Source organism: Musca autumnalis, unplaced genomic scaffold, assembly GCF_047663935.1.
Source record: "Musca autumnalis isolate F117 unplaced genomic scaffold, ASM4766393v1 scaffold_5, whole genome shotgun sequence".
Lineage (NCBI taxonomy): Eukaryota > Metazoa > Arthropoda > Insecta > Diptera > Muscidae > Musca > Musca autumnalis.
The window spans coordinates 23,393,660-23,411,857 of record NW_027412088.1 but is presented as its reverse complement, the minus strand read 5'-3'; the positions used below and the strand labels follow the sequence as shown (position 1 = coordinate 23,411,857).

Below are 18,198 nucleotides of genomic sequence, written 5' to 3'. Positions count from 1 at the left end.
TTCAGCCATCTCGGTGTGATAATGAGGCTAAAACGTTCAAAATATCGAAAATCGGGAGATATTGTATTATGGGGGCTATATCAACACGTGGACCTATATAAACATTTTATGGTAGAAATGTTTCTTAGCCTCTGGAAACACAAAATACAAAGTTACAACCGATTCTTTGGCCAAATGGGTCTAGTACATTCAAAATATATTAAAATGACGCGTACTTTATAAGGGGTCTTATATGGGGGCTATACCAAAACGTGGACCTATATAACCCAACTTTGGTAGGAATGTTTTCTGGCCTCTGAAGACACAAAATACCAAATTACAACCAATTCTGTGGTCAAATGGGTCTAATACATTCAAAATATATTAAAATGACGCGTACTTTATATTGGGCCTTATATGGGGGCTATACCAAAACGTGGACCTATATAACCCAACTTTGGTAGGAATATTTTTTGGCCCCTGGAGACACAAAGTACCGAATTACAACCAATTCGGTGGTAAAATGGGCCAAATATCTTAAAAATTCCTTAAAACGACGACGCGTCACGCGTCATTTTGTATGGGGGCTATACGAAAGCGTGGACCTACATAGCCCGCTTTCAATACCAAAAGTCCTACGTAAATATAACATATTTTCCCAAAATTTCATCAACCTACGTCAATCCGTTCGGACGCTAGAGTGATTTCCACAGACGGACAGACGGACGGACATGGCTATATCGATGTAGAATTGCACGCTGATCAAGAATATATATACTTTGTGGGGTCTACAATGATTATTTCGAGTAGTTACAAACGTAGTGACAAACTTAATATACCCCCATCCTATGGTGGAGGGTATAAAAATCCACGAATTCTTAAAACATATTTTTTACAAAATCCACAAATTCTTAAGAAAGTATTTTTAAAAAATCCACGAGTTCTTATTTTTTTAATTCACGAATTTCTAAAAATATCTTGAAAAATATTTTTAAATAATCCCCGATATCTTAAACAAAATCCAAGAATTCTTAAAAAAATATATTTAAAAAATCCACGAATTCATAAAAAAATATATTTAAAAAATCCACGAATTCATAAAAAATATAAAAAAAATATTTTTAAAAAATCCACGAATACTTAAAATTCTTAAAAAATATTTTTTACAAAATCCACGAATTCTTAAAATATATTTAAAAAATCCACTCTTTAAATAATAATCTCCTTAAAGAAATATTCAAAAAGTTAAGTAATCCATATTTTTTATGAATACTTGGACTTTTTCGAGATATTTTTATGCCCTCAGCATTTATGCTAACGAGGGTATATACACTTTCATACGGGCAAAATGTGCCTCATTGAAATAATGGTTTTAGACCCCAAGTATGTTTGGACGAAATCCGTTCCAGATAATTTGGAGTCGATTTAGCAATGTCCGTCCGTCTGTCTGGACGCACGATAACTCTCGAACGGATCAACCGATTCGGCCAAAAATTTAGCTTTCATAATATTTTGTCCAAACTTAATTTAAGTTCGAAGATGGGTTATATCGGACCACTCCTTCCGGTACCTCCCCACGAAATTTCGGAAATGTTCTGAAAATACGATAACTCTTGAAGGAAGTAACCGATTCGGTCCATAATTTGCAACTCGTGAAATGTCTACCAGACTTAGATGAAGTTCCAATATGGACTCAAAATTTCGGATAAGTTCAGTTTAGAACCTGCTCTCGAATCGCTTTGATTTTTGTTTTAGCAACTTGTATTCACTGCCCCCCATACGACTGTAGAAGTTTCATCAGGGGCAAGTCTATAATTCTTGAGGAAATAGCCTGAAAGTTGTAGAAAATGCCTATGACCCCATGTGTAGTGGTTGGAGCGCAAGATAACTCTCAAACGGATCTGCTGATTCTTTCCAAAATGTGGCCTTCATAACATTTAGTGCCAACTTAGTTTAAGTTCGAAGACAAGCCAAATCGGTCCACCCCTTCAGGTACCTCCCCACAAAAGTTGTAAAATCTTAGGAAAATTTGTGTCCACTCTTAAAGTGAGTGACCGATTTGTTCCATACTTTACACATCCTAATATATCTACCAGATATAGATTAGGTCCGAATATGGACTATATATGTCCACTCCCTCAAGTACCTCCCACACAAAATTTCGGATAAGTTCACTTTAAGACCTGCTCCCGAATCATTTTGATCTTTGTTGAAGCAATTACGACGGTAAAAGTTTTTTCAGCGGCAAGTCCATACTTCTAGAGAAAATATCCCGATCGGTGTAAAAAAAACCCCTATCACACCATATGTAGTGGCTGGAAAGCACGATAACGATAACTCTCGAATCATCATATTGTGCGCAAACTTTGTTTCAGTTCGAAGATGGCCAATACCCGTCCACAATTTCTGGTACTTCCACCCAATATTTAAAAATGTCACTAAAATCGTATGCACGATATCTCCTGAACGTATCAACCAATTTGGTCCAAACTTTGGATCTCCTAATATTTTGCTCAAATTTAGTTTAATTCCTAAACTGGCCCATATTGGTCCTCCCTCACAAAAGTTCAACATTTTTCTAAGTGCAGTTTAGAGTATGTTCGAAGATCCTTTGGAAATGTATACCGATGCTGTTTGCTGTGGTGATGTTATGTAATCGGTGGACAAGTCCATGCTTCTTGGCATACTGGTCCAAACGTTATACGATGACCCACTGAAATGAATAGTTGTTGTTGTTGTAACAGTGTTTTATTATTATGTTTGTATGTTCGTTCTCCTGTTCCATCTGGCTCTGGGTCTATCTCCAGTTGCAGGAAGTTGGCTATTTCGATGAGATGTAACCACAGATCCACTGGAGTCAGATGAGTAGGCTTGGCGGAGCAGTTGAATAGGTGCTTAGTATCGTGCGGGCCCATGCCGCATACTGGGCAGATGTCTTGCACGGTGCGATCGATTCCCGCCCAATAGGAATTTAGGCGACTGCAATATCCCGAGAGTAGTTGAGCCAAAACTACTCTAGTTTGTCGTGGCAGCTGACGCTCCTCAGCTGCAATAGATGGGGGATGTATTTCGAGGACTTTATTCACACTATAATTGCTTAAGGCCTTGGCAACTGTGTCCGTGTGAATGCTGTTCAAACCTGTTTGATATGCCTATTGATCTAGAGGTTCTCTCCTATATTTTTGGACCGTCGTCTCTAGAGCATGAATATCCTTCTTGATATGCCTGGGTGTATCGGTGACCAGCAGATGGTGATTGGGATGGCTCTCACGGTAACACCCGAGCAAGTACTGCAACGATAGCATCTCATTATGTTGTCGTACTGGAAGAATCTTTGCCTCCTCATGTAGATGGTCCACTGTAGATTTGAGGAAGCACCCTGTTGCTGTTCTCAGGGCGGCGTTCTGACAAATTTGAATCTTATCCCACTGCGTGTCACATAAATTCGGGGACCAAACTGGCGCCGCATGGCTTACCACAGACCGACCTATCGCTTTATACGTGGTCAACAAGGTTACTTTATCTGCACTCCAAGTGCTGCAGGCTAGTGACTTGAGGACCTTGTTCCTACATTTCATTTTATCGCAGATAGCTCCGGCATGCGCGGACGACGTGAAAGTGGTGTCGAATGTGACCCCTAGAATTTTGGGGCAGTTTGTGGTCGGAATTCTGCTACCATCGACCCTGATATTCAACTCTCTTCTATACTGCGCCGTACATGTGGTGAACAGAGTGGCCGTCGATTTAGTGGCAGATATCTGCATATTCCTCGCGTGGAAAAATGTGGTAAGATCGGTTAAATAGGAGTTCAGTCTCTCACAGATGTCATCAGGGTAGGTACCTGCCGCCAGGATCGTACAATCATCCGCATACGTTACGATCTCAATGCCGTCTGGAGGGGGCGGAATACAGGAAAGGTAGAGGTTAAACAGTTCCGGAGATATCACCTCTCCTTGGGGAACTCCCTGTTTCACTCTACGGGATTTCTTGTTCCTGAATTCCACATACGACTGGCGCCCACACATATAGTTGATTATCCAACGTTTCAGACTTGGCCGGAGGGTTGTCTGCTCGATGTCCTCGAACAGCGTGGAGTGCTTGACAGTATCAAAGGCTTTTGATAAGTCAAGCGCCACCATCACTGTTCTATCACAGCGCTGTTGTCGTGCTGTGCTTCTTACGGAATCCATGCTGATGATCGGCAACTTGATAGCTATTTCTAATGCCTAGTGGGCGCGATATCTATCGAAAATATATGACGCCCAAAATGAGATCCACTTCCATAATGGACTATGTCCATTCCTTTAAGTACCTCCTCCGCAACATGTTTGAACTTTAATCCTAAGCCACATCTTTGGTCTTCTTAGACTGCTCCTAAAAATCTTTAAAAAATCCAAGCGTTTCGCCTTCTAAGGTTGCTACAAAAAATCTTTAAAAAAATCCACGCTTTTTGTCTTCTTAGGTTGCTCCTAAAAATCTTTAAAAAATCCAAGCCTTTTGTCTTCTTAGGTTGCTACAACAAATCTTTAAAATATCCACGGATTTTGTCTTCATAGGTTGCTACAAAAAATCTTTAGAAAATCTAGGCCTTTTGAATTCTTAGGTTGCTACGATTTATTGATTTTTTTGTTAAATCCAAAATCTTTGAAACATTTTTTTAAAAAAATCCTTAATTTTTGAAAAAGAAAATATTTAAAAAAATTCCACGATTTCTTGAATTTTTGTTTTAAATCCATGGTCTATGAAAAAAATTTTATAAAAATTCCACAATTTTTTAAAAAACATTTTTGATAAGCCCAGATTTCTTATTTTTTTTAATAAAAGATTTCTTTCTTATTTTAAATCCACAATTCTTGAAAAAAATATTTCTAAAAAATGCACAAATTCTTGAAGAAATATTTCTAAAAAATCCGCTTTTAATAAATATTGAAAAATCGATTTCTAGAATACATATTAATAAAACAAAACAAAAAAGTAATTTAAAAAAAATCTTGAAAAAATATTTTTTTAAAAATCCACGAAACTCAATCCAATGATTCTGTTCGAAAAATCATATTAATATTAAGATCGTGATCCCTAAGCGAAAAATTATGTAATACCAATTTCTAATTTCTCTTTGCCAATTAATTTTTGTTTGTTTTGTTTTGCTTTTAAAACTATTCTTTGCAACAGTTTTCCTTTTTTTGCGAGTCAATTACTCACGCCGTGCTAACTACAGATTATGTCGTAATTTGTTTGCAATCTTTTTTGTTTAACATTCAACAATTTTTATTTAAATAAAATAGTCAAAACAAAACGTACAACCGAAAAGTAAACAAAACCGGGAATATTCAACGTGAAGAATTTAACAAAGAGCCCTTTTATTCGCAGCAGTTTTTTTCTCGTTCTCGGGCATCTGGCACGCCAAAGTGATTTTCTAGACAAGTTGTAGTTGTTTTTTTTAATGTTTTGATTGTTTTATTTCGGACTTTTGCCCTTTTGACTTTTGCCTTTAATTGATAATAAAAAAATATTACAACAACAGTAACTAAAATAATTATTCCGCCGAGAAGAAAAATGCTTAACATGCAAATTGATGGCGGTGGATGGTGGTGGCGATTGGCTGCTGCAACAGCAACAAAGTTGAAATGGAAAATCTGACAATTAAAAGTGACTACTGTGTGGATTGCGTAATAAGTATTTAAACGAATGATAAACGTCTTAGACAATCAGAGCTGGGATATAAAATGCTAACAGAAAAACAGAAAAAAAACTATTTATCAATATTTGAATAAAACAAAAAATATGGCATGGAATTAAAAACTTATTTTCAATGTGAAATCGTAAAACGTTAAAAAGTGCTGAAGGGTTGTTGTTGCGGAGCGTAATTAAGACGTTATTATCGTTTTAAATAAAATTGTGTGTTTATGGAATTAACCTTTGATATTGCAATGAAATAGCGAGTGTTTGTGTGTGGAATATATCATATGAAAATATTTAGTTTGTATATTACCTGAGGTTAATGTTTTAGAATATGACCCCTGAAATTTCAATCATTGAGCCGACAAAGTCATAACATCTTTTTTGTTAGTCAGCGTGGATATTTCTTAAAATTTGGCCTCAGCATAATCAAAACCAACATTTCGAAAACCCAAAAAAAAAACAATGAATGTCAGCCATGTGAAACACTCAATTGTGCCCTGGGCTCTGTCGCTTTGCGATCAAGGTCATCTTTAATGTCATAACGCACACACCGCCACACCAATGAAATACGAACACCGGCTCTTGGCTAATTGACGAGCAGCAACTTGTTGCCATACTAAGTATGTACTTTGTTTATTTGTCACTGAGACCAATTATTGTTGCTGCTGCTATTGTTGTTGTTGCTGCTATTGTGAAACCAATGAAGAAGAAAATAAAAGTAATTGCCAAATTTTGTTGTTTAAGTTCCATTGACTACTCGCTGCCTGCCATTAACAGGCATTTTTGTTTTTATTAGGGTCGCTAAAAGGTTTTCATTTTTTTATAGAATTTTCAAATAATGAAATTATATATGTAATGCTATATTAAAAAAAATTAAAATATTATTTCGACAACAATAAAAAGCCTACATGAAGGGGAGTTAAATCATAATTACCATCTGACAATGGGATTTTGAATATAGTCGGAGGCCAATAAAAATCTTTACATGGTTGAATGAAATCTCAAAACATGAATCAGTTAATAAAGATATGTTCGTTCAACAGAGCCGAGCTTTTGCTGCCAACTACCAACATGAGGTAAATTTAAAGTAAGAAAATAAATCTAGAAGCAGCTGCAGGTGTAGAATAATATTATTCGAAATTACTGAGGACCGAACATTTAACAATTACGCATAACACTGTAAAACAGTCAATCTGGAGGGTGGGAAATTCTAAGTGGGGTTGATAGTCTTCGGTTAGTAGATCAAAACTCCAAAAGAGTTTTGGGTCCTCAGGCCAAACTTTTTGGAGCTCCCATACCATACCAAATCGGTTCGGAATGTAGACTTGGCAATCCCATATCTACTTTGTTATAAAATAAAAAAAACAAGTAAAAAAGCGTTCGGCCGAACTGAACTAAAATGGAATAATTAGTTTTCATTCCTGTCCCCAACTTTAAGTGGGTACGTTAAAATGTCAGATAATGTACATAAAATGCTTCATTCGGGAGGCCCTTTTTTATGGGAGGTTTGTTTTGGGGCTATACCAAAACATGGACCTACGTTGATTAAACATTTTAAGTAAAATCCTCAAAGTTGATGCAGATGTGTGGTGACCACTACAACCTTCAAATGTCAAATTACAGTTAGTTCGGTTAAAAATTGTAGCTAAAATTGCAAAATTACTGAAAATTGGGAGGTACCGTTATATGGGAGCTATATCCGAACATGGACTTATGTTGACAATTTTTGATGGAGAGGTGTTGTGACCACTAAGAACTTCAAATGTCAAATTACTGCTAGTTCGGTTTAAACGTCAAAATACCTGAAATCAGGCGGTAACGTTATATAGGCGCTATTCCAAAACATGGACCTATGTCCACTAGTTTTGTTATATAAGTTTATTGACACTTAAGAACCCTAAATGTCAATTTATAGCTAAATCGGTCTGAACATGCAGCTAAAAACGTCAATATACCGTAAATCGGGGTACCGTTATATGGAGGGCTATACCAAAACGTGGATCTATGTCCACAACTTTTTTTATATAAGCTTATTGACACTTAAGAATCCTAAATGTCAAATTATAGCTAAATCGGTCTGAAAATGTAGCTAAAAACTTGAAAATACCGTAAATCGGGGGGTACCGTTATATGGGGGCTATACCAAAACGTGGACCTTTGTCCACAACTTTTGTTATATAAGTTTATTGACACTTAAGAACCCTAAATGTCAAATTATAGCGACATCGGTCTGAAAATTTAGCTAAAAACGTCAAAATACCGTAAATCGGGGGTACCGTTTTATGGGGGCTATACCAAAACATGGACCTATGTCCACTAGTTTTGTTATATAAGTTTATTGACACTTAAGAACCCTAAATGTCAATTTATAGCTAAATCGGTCTGAACATTCAGCTAAAAACGTCAATATTCCGTAAATCGGGGGTACCGTTATATGGGGGGCTATACCAAAACGTGGATCGATATAGCCCATAATCGAACTTCACCTGCCTGCAAGCAAAAGACGCATTTTCCCAAAATTTCAGCGATCTATCTCCATTTTTGTGGATGCTAGAGAGATTACCAAAGACGGAAGGACGGACGTGCACAGATCGACTCAGAATTTTACCCTGATCAAGAATATATATACTTTATAGGGTCGCAAATGAGTATTTCAATGCGTTACAAACGGAAAAACAAACTTAATATACCCTCCATACTATGGTGGAGGGTATAAAAACAAGTAAAAAAGAATCAGTCGACTTTGCCAACAGAGATATACCCTCAGCCAATGTGAATGGAAATATTAATCTACGGACAGATCGAATGTATTTCGGGTCTTTTTAGAATTTTATGGCCATTTTGTACCTTTGAACTTGCCGACGATAATCTGGATTAGTTTTGCGGAGGGGCTACTTAAATGAATAGACGACATAGGATGTGGATCTGATTTTGAGAGTCATATATTTTTGATATATATTGGTTACACTGGTTATTTCAGTGGGTTATCTTATAACTTTTGGACTTGTATGCCAGGAAGCATGGACTTGTCCACGGAAAACATAATATGACTGTAAACAGCAGGACCACAATGAACAGCATCGGCGTTCATTTGCAAAGCATCTTCGAAGAGACCCTAAACTGCATTACACGAATGTTGAAATTTGTGTAGGAGGTACCCTAAGGGGAAGAAGAAGTTTTCGTGCTCTCCAGCGACTACATATAGGGGTTTTTACACCTTTCGGGCTGTTTCCTCAAGAAGTACGGACTTGCCCCTGAAAAAACATATATCGTCGTAATTGAGGTAGCGAATGCAAGTTGCTTCAACAGAAATCAAAGTGTCTCGAGAGCAGGTCTTAAAGTGAATCTATCCGAAATGTTGTGTGGGAGGTACCCGAGGGATTGGACAAATGTAGTCCATATTCGAACCTGATCTATATCTGGTAGATATATTATGATGTGGAAAGTATGGATCAAATCGTTCACTCCCTGCAAGAGTTATCGTGCGCACAATTTTTCCGAACATTTTTGAACTTTTGTGGGGGAGGTACCTGAAGGAGTGGACCGATATGGCTTATCTTTCAATTTTAACTATGTTTCGACAAAATATTACGAAGGCCAAATTTTGGACCGTATCGGCAGATCCATTGGAGAGTTATCTTGCGCTGCAACCACTACACACGGTGTCAAAGGGGTTTTTTGCAACTTTCAGGCTATTTTCTCAGGAAATATGGACTTCCTACAGATAAAACTTGCACCGTCGTATAGAGGGCACTGAATATAAGTTGCTACAACCAAAATCAAAGCGATTCGAGACCAGGCCCTAAACCGAACTTTTCCGAAATTTTGTGTGGGAGGTACCCGAAGGAGTGGCCCTATTGAGACCGTATTGGAACCTCATCTATGTCTGGTAGAAAGTTCACGATGTGTAAAGTATGGAGCAGATCGGTTACTTACTTTAAGAGTTATCGTTAGCACAATTTTTCCGAACATTTTCGAACTTATGTGGGGGAGGTACCGGAAGGAGTGGACCGATGTAGCTCATCTTCGAACTTAAACTTAGTTTGGGCAAAGTATTACGAAAGCCAAAAATTGAATCGAATCGGTTCTTCCGTTCGAGAGTTATCGTGCGCTCCATCCAGCAGGACAGACAGACAGACGGACGGACATGGCTAGATCGACTCCAAATTGAGACTGAGAAGTCAAAACCCTTTTGGAGTTTTGCTCTTCTGAATTAATACCACAACCTCCATTTGAAATTTGTCAGCACCCAGACAATATCGATTGAGAGCATGGACTCGGGAGCTACCGTTAAAAGGGGGGTATTCCAAAATATATACCTATGTTGACAGTTGTCTGGAGGATTTTTTTCCTTGATTTTTTTCCAACAAAATCAAAATACACATTTTCAGCCAAATCGATTGGAAAATGTTGCCAAAACCCTCGAAATAGGTAAAATCTAAGGGTACTTGTATATGGGAACTAGGTTTTCTGTTGCATCAGTCTGTTCAGAGCTATCTCACTTGAGTCTGGCCCTAATGATCCGTATAAGGAATGTATGAGGATATCAGTGAGGTGTTTAACACCGAGGTAGATTTGCTTAACGTACACACCCCACTGATTAATAGCTGTATTCCAGGTTATATGTCCAACATTAGCCCGCCTTTCGAAGATCATAACCGATCGGACTTAGGGACATTCAATGTCGATCATGAGTTGTGACTGGTGTAACGCTGTCTGCTAGCTTTACGTTTTGTACGGTCAATGAGAACGCCTCTATCAGAATTTGCGGACTGTGTCATAGTTCACCAGACATAACGATCGTGTCACTGGGTCTCACAAATGACGTCCTTGGCAACCCTTCATTTCTCTTGGGTCAGACCATCGCCATATTATCGTCTCCATCATTTCATTACCTCTGAACTCCGCACTTTCATTAATCAAGGAAAAACTAATTGGTCTAGTTTCAGAGGGTTCACCAATCACCGCTTCAGAGAACTGCCCAACCGTTCTGATATTTAGGTAGCAAGGAGGACGTTCCAAGACAGCATCTTAGCTGCAGATGCTTCATATCTACCACTTCAGATAATGGTCCAACCCTTCTGACGTTCGGGCAGCAGAAAGGATGTTCCGAGACATCACCACAGCTACAGCCGCTAGCTATATACATGCTGATCGAATACCGGAAGTGAGGCACAATTTCCCAGCAAAGGCGGTGGGACTAGCAAATGAGCGAGATAAGCTAGGAAGCTGGCACTGGAAGTTGTTATTAGGTTGGTCGGTAAAGTGGCTAAATCATCTGAAGAGTTACAAATTGAAGGCGTAACTAGGGAATTATGGGCAACGGCTAAGTCACTGTCGAATCCTGGATAGAAGAAGAGAAGAGTCTTCCCTCCGAGGAGGAGTTTCCTCCTCAGCGGGAGAAGATGATGTTGCAAAGTGTTAGGCTCTGAGGCCTAATGTTGAAACAGCTGGATGAGCCGGAAATTGGTTATCTCACCTGTCGTTTGCCATCCACAATGTGGCCAAGGTTTGGAAAATGAGCAGGGTGGTCCCGTTACTAAAGCTAGTCAAGGATGCCAGCAAATGTGAATCGTAGAGGCTGATTTCACTTTTGTGACCCTTAAAAATGGCCCTTGAGGCCTGCCCGCGTCAGAATAAGCAATTTAATTTTCGATCATTAGCATGGGTTCCGTAAGCAGCACAGAACAACAGCAGTGCTGCACGCCATCTCCACACATATTAGTCGAGGACTCAACCAGAACAAGCCTTGAAGTGTTGATTACGCTAGACTTATCAAAAGCCTTTGTTACTGTCAAGCACTCCACGCTGTTTGAGGACATCGTGCAGACTATCCTCCGGCCAAGTTTGCAAAGTTTGAATACTCAATTATATATTTCGACGTCAGTCGTACGTGGATTTCAGAAACAAGCAATTGAAGTATCGTAGGTTGAAATAGGGAGTTTCCTTAGGTGATTTGATATCTCTGGAACACTTTAACCCGTAACTTTTTCTGTTTTTCAAGACCTCCAGATGGGATTGAGGTCGTTACTTACGTGGATGGTTCTACGGTCTTGTCGTCGGATACTTTCCCCAATGATCATATTTGAACGATGTTGCTACCTTTTTACACATGCAAATATCCACCACGAAATATACGGCCACTTTGTTCACTGCGGAGATGGGCACTGAGCTGAATCTTTTGATCGATGGTGACAAAATTCCGACCACAAACTACCCCAAAAGTCTAAGGCTCATCAGGTACCTACCCCGATGACATTTGTGAAAAGCTGAACTGCTATTTGACTGATTTTACTAACTTTTTCCACGCGAGGAATATTCGCCAAATATCCGGCAATAAACCTACGGCCACTCTGTTCACCACAACGACGGCAGGGGTGAGAACAGAGTTGAATGTCATGGTCGATGGTATCAGAATTCCGGCCACAAACTAAAAAGCTAAGATGTATGAGCAATGTTCTCAAGTCCCTAGCTGGTAGTACTTGAGGTGCAGATAAAGAATCCTTGTTGACCACGTATAATGAGATGGGTCGGTCTGTGGTAAGCTAAGGTGGACCAGTGTGGTCTGCGAATATACGTGCAACGCGATGTAAAATATTCAAACCTGTCCGAATGCCGCTTTGAGAACTGCAACAGAGTGCCTCCTTATGTCATAAGTGAACAACACAAGAGAGAGAGAGAGAGTGTTGTCCAACGTTACAAAAGGCACCACTTAGATGTGCGAGCCCATCATGCAGGTTTGAATAGCATTCACACAGTTGCAGTCGCAGATGCCATAACCTACTATCGTGTAAATGTGGGCCTCGGAGTATATACGTAAATTAATGCAGCTGAATAACGTCAGCTGCCACGAAAAACCAGAGTAATTTTGGCTCAACAGCAAACACTTGTTTCGTAAATGCAGAAACTGTCGTCTGTCAGGTTAAAATTAAATGCACATCTTAATGCAAATTAACTTCGCCGTCTGTCTAGGGTGTTACTCAACTAATTTCAATAGCTTTGTGGTTATAACCCACCGAAGCAGCCACGTACAAACATATCATGAAGGAGTGGCCCTAAATATTGGGGCATATGGGGCCTACGTCTTATAGCTATGTAGACACTATTAAACTACCCGCTATTAAACTTCAATACAATCGGAGGACTGTCTCTAAACAGGACTCTTTGAGCTTTTGGGCCATTATGCCAGGAAGTAATAATATATCGTTTTAAACAGGCCCACATGAACTACCTTCGGCGAAATTTTCATTTGCTTCGTGCTCTTCAATCGTTTTAGTTCGTATCGGGGGGTTTTAGAGGCTTTGGGTCCACCAACAAATACATCATTGTATTCAGGACAATCGGTAAATAATCCAAAAAGATCCTCGAAGACCCCTTATACTTTATTTGTACGATTTGTGAGATCTAGGCATTCTGAATCTTAATGTATGCTTGGAAGAAATATTAAGATTTGCTTAGTTATGTACAAATCGGATACTCAAATCGCATATCCTACATCTTTTGTATAATGCCGACATGGTTTTTAGTGTTTTTGGGTCATAATGGACTTGCCTCCAAAAAAATTTATAACTGTTATCAAAGCCAAGTGGAATGATGTCGATACAAATTTCCAAGCGATCTTCGAACAGCCCTTAAACTGCGCTTAATCAAACATATTTGAACTTATAGGGATAGGTGATCGAAGAAGATGACCGATACGGACGGACATGTCTAGATCGATTTCGCCTGAATCGAATTTGTTCGTAATGAAGTACATTTCTGATCGTAGTCGCGTTTTTCCAGCCAAGTGTCTTATTTCGTGTCACGTGGATGCAATATTTTTTTGTTGTCGTGTGTGTTTGTGTTACGAAATAATTTGAAACACTCATAGAGCACGACTTGCACGATGTTGATTGATATGGGAGGTCTGATAAAAAACCGTTCGTTTTTAATTCAGTTTTAGGAACATGAAAAAAATCGATTCGGTAAATACGGTGCTTGAGGCATGATGACGATTTGGGTTTTGGCCAAAAACTCACGCACAAGCGTCGATGTTTGAGTTGATGCGTTATGCACATGGAAGCACGACTTGCACGATGTCGAATGATAAGGGAGGTCTGACAAAAAACCGTTATTTTTTAAACTCAGTTTTGAATAGAGGACAAAAAATTAGCGGGGCCAAGTGCGGTAAATACTCACGCACAAGCACCGATGTGTGAGCTGATGCGTTTCTAAAGAATTTCTTCGTGCAAACGGTGTATTACTTTAAGGTAGTATTTTTTTGACCATACAACCTTGTGGTAAGAATTAATGATGCACCACGCCATCCATTCTTTCGAATAGTAAAAAATCGAAGAGCACACCAAAGCACGACTAACCATTTTATCAGTCAGAAATGAACTACCCATTCAAAACAGAAGTGTGTACCAACATAACAGAAAAAAATGCGAAAATCAAACATACGTAACTCACGAAATTTGTTTTTTTATCAGGCCGTATACAGGGAAAACAAGGTGTCTGATACTAATGAACTGAACATGCCAAGATCCTTTCTAGACGATTTTTGGGAGGCCTTTTAAATGTTCGAAATTTTAGAATACTGGCGAATTTTTGTTTTTTGGAAAATAGTGGATGCGTACCTCGCTTTCTAGTTCAGATTTGGTTCCCTCTGACTGCCATTTGTTTGGATCGATTATTATTTAACATCAAACAATTTGCTATCTTCAACTTGGTATGGGGATTGAATACAGCCGATATCTTATATGGAATGAAAAATATTTATCATTTACATACTTCTTTGTAGTTTTACTAATTTTCCCATAAGAAACTATTTGTGATCATATTCACATTCAATTCAATTGGATACGATGACATTTTCTTGATTACCTTGCAGGTGCAGTGCTCTAGGCTATAGGTATCAGAAAGTGCTGAATGCAAATTGTCTTGTCACTGCTTATTTAACCATGTCCATGCACAACAATTAATGTGGTAAATGATTTGGTGTGCGAAAATAGTTTTTTTCCCCTTCAAATCTGTTTCCTATGCTGGGAAAAATATTTAAGAAATACATTTTAAATATTCACTTAACGGCTAATGAGCTTTAATTGTGGGTGAATTATTTTTTGTAATTTTTTTCATACAATTAAATGTTGGGCATTTTTGTTTTTGTTTCAAACCCAACATAATTATATGGAGTTCTAAATTTCGTTTTCGTTTTCTATACCATATACTGGCAAAAATATTTCCATGGCAATTTTGTTTCTGTGTCAAGCCCATTAAGACAAAAACTGAAACTAAAAACTTGTTTAAATATAAGAATGGGAATGTTATGAGAACAAAAATTTAATGTGTAAAGAAAGCGAAATTGTTACTAAAAAATATTTTTAAATTGCTTTACCGGATAGAATTGACTATGTCATATAGTTGCTGCTACTTACGAGTTTAGTAAACACCAGATTCCATATTAGGGAAATTGACTTAGTATCTTAGCGCTAATTAGAACAATGTGACTAAGATTTATAATAGCTTAAAAATACTATGGTTCTGAGGGAAAGATAGAGAAAGGAAAGATAAGTGACAAAAAGGTCAAAGAAAAAAAATTATTTATTTGTTTTAATTCAAAAACTGTTAATGACTTAAATATGATCGCATATATCCGAAACACGGTTGCGCAAATAAAGAAGAAGAAGAAAATATAAAATATAAAATATAAAATATAAAATATAAAATATAAAATATAAAATATAAAATATAAAATATAAAATATAAAATATAAAATATAAAATATAAAATATAAAATATAAAATATAAAATATAAAATATAAAATATAAAATATAAAATATAAAATATAAAATATAAAATATAAAATATAAAATATAAAATATAAAATATAAAATATAAAATATAAAATATAAAATATAAAATATAAAATATAAAATATAAAATATAAAATATAAAATATAAAATATAAAATATAAAATATAAAATATAAAATATAAAATATAAAATATAAAATATAAAATATAAAATATAAAATATAAAATATAAAATATAAAATATAAAATATAAAATATAAAATATAAAATATAAAATATAAAATATAAAATATAAAATATAAAATATAAAATATAAAATATAAAATATAAAATATAAAATATAAAATATAAAATATAAAATATAAAATATAAAATATAAAATATAAAATATAAAATATAAAATATAAAATATAAAATATAAAATATAAAATATAAAATATAAAATATAAAATATAAAATATAAAATATAAAATATAAAATATAAAATATAAAATATAAAATATAAAATATAAAATATAAAATATAAAATATAAAATATAAAATATAAAATATAAAATATAAAATATAAAATATAAAATATAAAATATAAAATATAAAATATAAAATATAAAATATAAAATATAAAATATAAAATATAAAATATAAAATATAAAATATAAAATATAAAATATAAAATATAAAATATAAAATATAAAATATAAAATATAAAATATAAAATATAAAATATAAAATATAAAATATAAAATATAAAATATAAAATATAAAATATAAAATATAAAATATAAAATATAAAATATAAAATATAAAATATAAAATATAAAATATAAAATATAAAATATAAAATATAAAATATAAAATATAAAATATAAAATATAAAATATAAAATATAAAATATAAAATATAAAATATAAAATATAAAATATAAAATATAAAATATAAAATATAAAATATAAAATATAAAATATAAAATATAAAATATAAAATATAAAATATAAAATATAAAATATAAAATATAAAATATAAAATATAAAATATAAAATATAAAATATAAAATATAAAATATAAAATATAAAATATAAAATATAAAATATAAAATATAAAATATAAAATATAAAATATAAAATATAAAATATAAAATATAAAATATAAAATATAAAATATAAAATATAAAATATAAAATATAAAATATAAAATATAAAATATAAAATATAAAATATAAAATATAAAATATAAAATATAAAATATAAAATATAAAATATAAAATATAAAATATAAAATATAAAATATAAAATATAAAATATAAAATATAAAATATAAAATATAAAATATAAAATATAAAATATAAAATATAAAATATAAAATATAAAATATAAAATATAAAATATAAAATATAAAATATAAAATATAAAATATAAAATATAAAATATAAAATATAAAATATAAAATATAAAATATAAAATATAAAATATAAAATATAAAATATAAAATATAAAATATAAAATATAAAATATAAAATATAAAATATAAAATATAAAATATAAAATATAAAATATAAAATATAAAATATAAAATATAAAATATAAAATATAAAATATAAAATATAAAATATAAAATATAAAATATAAAATATAAAATATAAAATATAAAATATAAAATATAAAATATAAAATATAAAATATAAAATATAAAATATAAAATATAAAATATAAAATATAAAATATAAAATATAAAATATAAAATATAAAATATAAAATATAAAATATAAAATATAAAATATAAAATATAAAATATAAAATATAAAATATAAAATATAAAATATAAAATATAAAATATAAAATATAAAATATAAAATATAAAATATAAAATATAAAATATAAAATATAAAATATAAAATATAAAATATAAAATATAAAATATAAAATATAAAATATAAAATATAAAATATAAAATATAAAATATAAAATATAAAATATAAAATATAAAATATAAAATATAAAATATAAAATATAAAATATAAAATATAAAATATAAAATATAAAATATAAAATATAAAATATAAAATATAAAATATAAAATATAAAATATAAAATATAAAATATAAAATATAAAATATAAAATATAAAATATAAAATATAAAATATAAAATATAAAATATAAAATATAAAATATAAAATATAAAATATAAAATATAAAATATAAAATATAAAATATAAAATATAAAATATAAAATATAAAATATAAAATATAAAATATAAAATATAAAATATAAAATATAAAATATAAAATATAAAATATAAAATATAAAATATAAAATATAAAATATAAAATATAAAATATAAAATATAAAATATAAAATATAAAATATAAAATATAAAATATAAAATATAAAATATAAAATATAAAATATAAAATATAAAATATAAAATATAAAATATAAAATATAAAATATAAAATATAAAATATAAAATATAAAATATAAAATATAAAATATAAAATATAAAATATAAAATATAAAATATAAAATATAAAATATAAAATATAAAATATAAAATATAAAATATAAAATATAAAATATAAAATATAAAATATAAAATATAAAATATAAAATATAAAATATAAAATATAAAATATAAAATATAAAATATAAAATATAAAATATAAAATATAAAATATAAAATATAAAATATAAAATATAAAATATAAAATATAAAATATAAAATATAAAATATAAAATATAAAATA

The 18,198-nt window shown here is 32.2% G+C and overlaps 1 protein-coding gene across 5 annotated transcripts in view; it reads left to right on the top strand.

Moving 5' to 3' along the window:
* The first annotated feature begins 5,260 nt into the window (after nucleotides 1-5,260).
* Nucleotides 5,261-18,198, top strand: part of emp (epithelial membrane protein) — an 83,926-nt gene continuing 70,988 nt past the window's right edge. The window contains exons 1-2 of one of the 5 annotated variants that reach the window (XM_073957046.1): nucleotides 5,261-5,387; nucleotides 6,488-6,737. The gene's annotated coding sequence lies outside the window, so the exon portion shown is untranslated. Of the gene's footprint in view, nucleotides 6,380-6,487; nucleotides 6,738-18,198 lie in introns of all 5 variants that reach the window. The other 4 variants (XM_073957045.1, XM_073957047.1, XM_073957043.1 and 1 more) reach the window with 4 other exon arrangements.